The 6,337-nt window shown below is 50.4% G+C and overlaps 1 non-coding gene across 1 annotated transcript; it reads right to left on the reverse strand.

Annotated features, from left to right (window-relative positions):
• Positions 1–5,950: 5,950 nt before the first annotated feature.
• On the reverse strand, positions 5,951–6,057 carry LOC125115384 (U6 spliceosomal RNA). The gene has a single exon (XR_007132092.1). It is a non-coding gene; the product is annotated as a U6 spliceosomal RNA (small nuclear RNA).
• Between the last annotated feature and the right edge of the window lie 280 nt (positions 6,058–6,337).

Here is a 6,337-nt window from a genome sequence, read left to right on the forward strand (position 1 = left end):
GCCACAGCAACACCAGATCTACACCTACGCCACGGCAACGCCGGATCCTTAACCCACTGAGCAAGGCCAGGGATCAAACCTGTAACCTCATGGTTCCTAGTCAGATTCGTTTCTGCTGTGTCACGATGGGAACTCCGTCCAAAACTTTTTATATCAAAGGGTGTTTGACATCTGGTGAAGCCATTGAAACCCTTCTCAGTATAGGGGTTTTGAATGCATAAAAGAAAATTCCCAGGGGTATAGTACTGAAATGTAACTATGAAACTATTTAAAAAATGATGTATTGTTATATATGCCGCTTTTTCATTGCGAAGGAAATGACAAAACCTATAATGAACCTATTTAAAGTGTATAGTTCAGTGGTATTTGGTGCATTCACAGTGTTGTGCCCCTACTCTTTCCATCTAGTTCTAAAACATTTTCCTCACCCCAAAGGGAAACTCTGTATTCAAGAAGCAGTTGCTCCGCATTTCCCCTCACCCCTCTGTGCTGGCAACCACCTGGCTATCTGCATTCTTTCTCTCCAGATTCCTCTGTTCCGAATATTTTATTTAATTAAAAATTTTAAAAAATTGGGGGGGGGGCATGCCCCAAACACATGGAAGTTCCTGGCCGGGGGATTAAGCCCTCGCCACAGCAGCAACATGAGCTGCTGCAATAACAACACCGGTTCCTTGACCCCCTGTGCTACAAGGTTGTCCTATTCAGAATGTTATAAAAATGGAATCATACAGTTTTGTTTTTTGTGACTGGCTTATTTCATTCAGCATAATATGTGTCGCGTTCATCCATTTTATGGTGTGTCAGTGCTTCGTTCCTTTTTACAGCTGCATTTTGTTTATCTGTTTATTGATTGATAGATATTTGAGTTGTGTTTATCTTTTAGCAATTATAGGTGCTGCTTCTTTTTCTTCTTTTTTTCCTTTTTTCACCACACTTGTGGCATATGGAAATTTCTGGGCCAACGATTGAATCTGAACCATAGCTCTGACTTATGCCACAGCTGTGGCAACGCTGGATCCTTAACCCACTGTGCTGCCACAGAGACAACATGGGATCCTTTACCTGCTGTGCCACAGCAGGAGCTCTGTACATGCTCCTTCCTCCCTCCCTTCCTTCCTTTCTTTCTGGCTGCCCCGCAGCATATGGAGTTCTCTGGCCAGGGATCAGATCCGAGCTGTGGTTGCCACCTAAGCTACAGCTGCAGCAACTCTGGATCCTTAAGCTACGGTGCCGGGCCGGGGATCGAACCTGTGTCCCAGCTCTCCCAAGACGCTCCCGATCCCATTGTGCCACAGTGGGCACTGTGTACATGCTTCTTTTAATGCATTAAGTAAGGTGGCTTTGAGTACCACGTTAATTCAGAAATAATGATCTGCGTAAGTGATATTTCAAGATGTCTGCAGCAACTGTCACGTGATAGGAAAATGCCTCTGGTTTTGTGGCAGATCCTGCTGCACTGCTGTGGCTGGGGCCTTCCTTCACAGTTGTCACATTGAGATGTACATGAGAAAGAATGAGATGTTTTCTTTCAGGTTCACAGATCCTCTGAATTCTCCCCAGGTTCCGAACCAATGTACCCATTCTTGTGAGTCCTTGCCCTTCATAGTTGGGGACCAAGGCCAGGGCTGCAGTTTTGCTCCCAGGTCGCCCTGCTTCTTTCATGTGGCAAGACCCACATGTTTTTCAGGCCAGATGACTTGAGTGGCCACTGCTAGTTCTCCAGAGTCACCTTGCCTGCCCTGGGCAGACATCGGGCTTGGATGAAGGAGCGCCGTTCTCAGCTGTTAGGCTCAGTGTGGGGTCTGCAGGGTCTGCAAGGTACGGCTGACTTGCTGGGACAAGCGAGGCCGAGCAGTGATGTCTCAGCTCAGGGGGCTCGGTCTCTCCAGCTGACGATATCTGACTGCATCTGAGATGAGGCGGGACCTCCAGGGCTTCCCCATGTGCTCCACCCTCCTGGTGCACAGGGCTTCCAGACTTGCTGTAAAAGCTGTAGCTGTGCAACTGGAGTCCCACTAAAGTTGGCACATGTCATTCTCTCATAAAAAGGAATGAGCCTGATGACATCCTGTAACAGGGATGGACTCGGAAGCACGTGCAGAGAAAGAAGCCAGACACAAAAAGATCACTTGTAGGAAATATCCGGAACAGGCAAATCCTTGGAGACAGAGAGCAGATTGGTGGTTGCCAGGGACTGGGCGGGGGTGGGGGGAGTAGGGAGTGACTATTAAATGGTGTGGGGTTTCCTTCTGGGGTGATGAAGATGTCCTGGAAGTAGATGGAGGTGGCAGCGGCACAACTTTGTGAATGTGCTAAATGCCACTGAATTGTAGACTTTAAAATCGTTAATATAAAATTAGGACTGTGAATTTCACCTAAATAAAAAAAAAATATTAGTCCAGCATTTCCCTTGGGCAACTGGGAGATATGACTTAAACACATTCAATTATTGTTACTGTTAAAAAGTCACTGACCCACGGTTGGCTGCTCTGAAGTGATGGGCAGCAGGCTGGGTTCATCTTCCCCCTTCCTGACTGCCTTGCTCACCCTTGACCCAGGGCCCTGCAGGTGTTGGGAGCAGTTATGTCTACTGAGTTTTTGTCCCAAGGTCAAGAGCTGGGCTGGGACAGGTGCAAGGATGCCCATCCTCACTTCCCTGACCCTTAGGTGCCTCTTAAGGCGCTGGCAGAGTTTCAGCTCAGCCTCCCTGCCCACCCCCATCTCCTTTTGCTTCTAGAATAGGAATACATTTGCCTGTTGAGTGGATACTGTTGCCATGTGCACAAACCATCCTCAAAGGATGTGTTGAGTTGTTGAACAGCTGACACGGAATAATGGGACTGGAGTTACAGGAGGGGGAGGGGAGGCCTCAGGCGGCAGGAATGGGTGGTAGGCACTGGGTGGGGGCGGGGGAGCCTCTACCCTCATGCCGCCATGTTGGAGGGATCACCAAGTGCCCGCCTGCCGTTTCAGGTGTCACATGTATGCCTGGGCTCCCTGCCCGTGCCACTCTTGCCAATCTCCAGGGGCATCTGGAACCTAAAGCATCTGAAGGTGAAAGGGTGCGTGCGGGTGTTGGAAATGATCCAGGAGGGAAAGCGCGATGGCTCACACGTGGGGAGAGGGGACGAGGGAGGGGAGGCGTGTCACCGTCCACGTGTGAATAGGAGAGGACAGGGCCGCTCCCGACTCCCTTCTGACTTGTCCTCTGTCTCCTTGCTTTGTGGGTACTGTGAGTCCCTTTTATAGCAGTGGCTTCTCAACTCAAAAAAACCAACCAACCAAACAAACCAAATCCACAAGTAAACTAAGTCTCAGAAGGAGAATTCCCCTGTGCTGCCTGTATTGGGGCCACTGTGGCCACAGGGCCTTATTTGTCATTTTTATAGAAGAATGAAGTGTCTTCATCCTTGGTCTCATCCTCTAAAGTGTGGATTTGAGGGGCTCTGTCCAGAAGATGCTGCCTGTGTCCCTAGGAGGGACCGGGCCCCACTGAGACACACCCCATGGTGTGGCCCCGATGCATTTATCTGAGGGAGCTGGAGCCTCCTTTAAACACCTGGGAAGCAGGAGTTCCCAACGTGGCGCAGCGGAAATGAATCTGACTTAGAACCATGAGGTTGTGGGTTCGATCTCTGGCCTCACTCAGTGGGTTAAGAATCTGGCAATGCTATGAGCTGTGGTGTAGTTCGCAGACGTGGCTTGGATCTGGCGTTGCTGTGGCTGTGGTGTAGGCCGGCAGCTGTAGCTCCGATTCGACGCCTAGCCTGGGAACCTCCATATGCCACGGGTGTGGCCCTAAAAGGTAAAAAACAAAATGAAACAAAACCCAAAAGCTTTGGAAGCAAACACTTGGGGTGCTCGTTTGGCCCCTGTGTTCCTTCTTTAAGGTTCAAGACTGATGGTTATAGTGACCCCAGAGTGTTCCATGGCAGAATAGTGTGGGTTTCCAGAATCCATCCAGAAATGATATGTGTGGCTAGAATATGGAGAACGTGCTAAGACTATGTGGGGGTGGGGCCGGGTACTTGGAGGTTTCAAGCCTCCTTGCACTTTTCCTCTGAGCCCCTGGAACCAGCTGTTGAGAACCAGATCAGAGGCGGGTTCCAGCCTCTGTGTGCGTGTGTCCTCCTGCTCTCGTCCCTCCTCCCCTCCATCTCACAAATCCCCCCCCCCCCCCCCAGCATTTACCACCAACAAGGCACCATGTCAGGAGCCTGTTTCTAGACAGATTGGCTCTTAAGCTCTGTGCACAGTGAGCATGAATGTGTGTGTGTGTGTGTGTGGGGGGGGTGTCCTGGCCGAAATGTGTCTGGACAGGGTGGAGCCCTCCAGGGTGGCAGAGGACTGGGGCACAGTCCGAATAAAGAAACCTATAGCAGTGTCTTCACCAAAGCCAGGGAGGTAAACTTGGTCAAGGGGCTATCGTGCTGCTTGCCTGGCATCCTCAGCACCACCCCCTTGTCCTGTGCAGGCTGTGCTTTTCTGGGCGGGTCATTTGTCAAGAGCCCCTGAGCCTTGGAGGGAGGAAGTGGTTATGGGATTGGAACTATGCTCTAATTCTTGTTTCTCTGCCGTGTTCTCCCTAGTGAAAGGCGGTCGTAGGAAGAAAGCATCCTGGAGGGTTTGGGGTGTGGTGGGAATCCAGGTCCTGCCCCATCCTCCTCCCGGCTCCCAAGACCGTGTGTACATCACGCATCCTCACCGTCTCAGCACGTGGTCATCTGCGTTTTATGGTGACTGCCTCCCTGCGTGGACCGAGAAGCAGAGGCTGGGGTGGTTGTCAGTGGCGCTGAACCATGAATTTCCAGTCAGGTTTAACTCCTTAAGTGCGGAAGGAAGAGGGCCCAGGCTCTTCTGGCCTCTTTAGTTCTTCAACTCGGTGCCCGTGTACATGTGGTGGGGCTTCCCATGTGGTGGGCCACCTCCCATGTCCCCATCCTTGCTCTTTCTCCTCCACACCCCTCACCCTGCTTGCCTCAGCTCCTGTGTCCCGCCTTCCAGCCCTTCCTTATATCCTGCATGGACCGCTGCCGAGGCCTCCCTGTCCCCCCACCCCCTGACCCTCCCAGCTTATAGATCCCATTGCTTTCAGAGTTGTCTTCTAAGAACAGAGCTGTTTCCGTGGCATGCCACTGCCCAAGAACATTCAATGGTTCCCCATTACCTATAGAAGGGACCATGTCCGGGGAACCCAGGCTCCCTAGCCTAGCATTGGAGCCCATTCGGCCTTGACTTGACTTTATGGATCTGCCCACCTCCACATAACCCTGGCCCGAGTTGAGTAAGAGAGCCTGTTGTAGTTCCCATCTGTGTCCACTCAGCCTGGGCTTTGTGTTAGAAGTGTCTTCGCATGAGAAGGAGTTCTGGTACCTCCTCTTTTCTCTAAACTCAGAGTGTTCATGGTCTGGTTCACTCTGTGTGGAAATTCATTTATTCAGCAAACACACTTTCCACTGACATGATGCATATCTTCATGAACTCAAAGCTGTCTGAGGGGGAACTTCTCTAGGTAACATCACTCAATTATCTGCTCCTAATTATCTGGCATTTTCTTTTTCTTTTTTTTTTTGTCTTTTGTTGTTGTTGTTGTTGTTGTTGCTATTTCTTGGGCCGCTCCCGCGGCATATGGAGGTTCCCAGGCTAGGGGTTGAATCGGAGCTGTAGCCGCCGGCCTACGCCAGAGCCACAGCAACGCCGGATCGTTAACCCACTGAGCAAGGGCAGGGACCGAACCCGCAACCTCATGGTTCCTAGTCGGATTCGTTAACCACTACGCCACGACGGGAACTCCCTATCTGGCATTTTCAACTCATCTTTGTATGTGTCAAAAGCATGTCATTGTATCGTTTTCAAAATTCCATCATACAGAAGTTACGGTTTTCTTGTCCTTTTGTCCTTAAATTTTTTTTTAATTGAAGTATAGTTGATTTACAATATTGTGCTAAAAAATATGGAACGCTTCAGAGATTTGTGTGTCATCCTTACGCAGGGGCCGTGCTAACCTTCTCTCTATCATTCCAGTTTTGATACATGTGCTGCCGAACTGAGTACTCCTTCGGTCCTTGTATTCTTTCATCTACCATGTGTTTATCCAGTTCCTGTTTTGTGCCAGGTGCTGGGGGAAACAAGGCAGGCCCGGTGCTGTAGTGTCATGTTGTGTCAGCATGCACTAGAAGCACTATCATTTGTTTGTTTGTTTTTGGCTGCCCTGGAGCATATGGAATTCCCAAGCCAGGGATCAGATCTGAGCTGTGGTTGCAACCCAAGCTGCAGTTGCGGCAATACCAGATCATTAACCCACTGCTGTGCCAGGCCGGGGATCGAACCTGCA

The sequence above is a fragment of the Phacochoerus africanus genome, chromosome 14 (genome assembly GCF_016906955.1).
Source record: "Phacochoerus africanus isolate WHEZ1 chromosome 14, ROS_Pafr_v1, whole genome shotgun sequence".
In the NCBI taxonomy this organism is placed as follows: domain Eukaryota; kingdom Metazoa; phylum Chordata; class Mammalia; order Artiodactyla; family Suidae; genus Phacochoerus; species Phacochoerus africanus.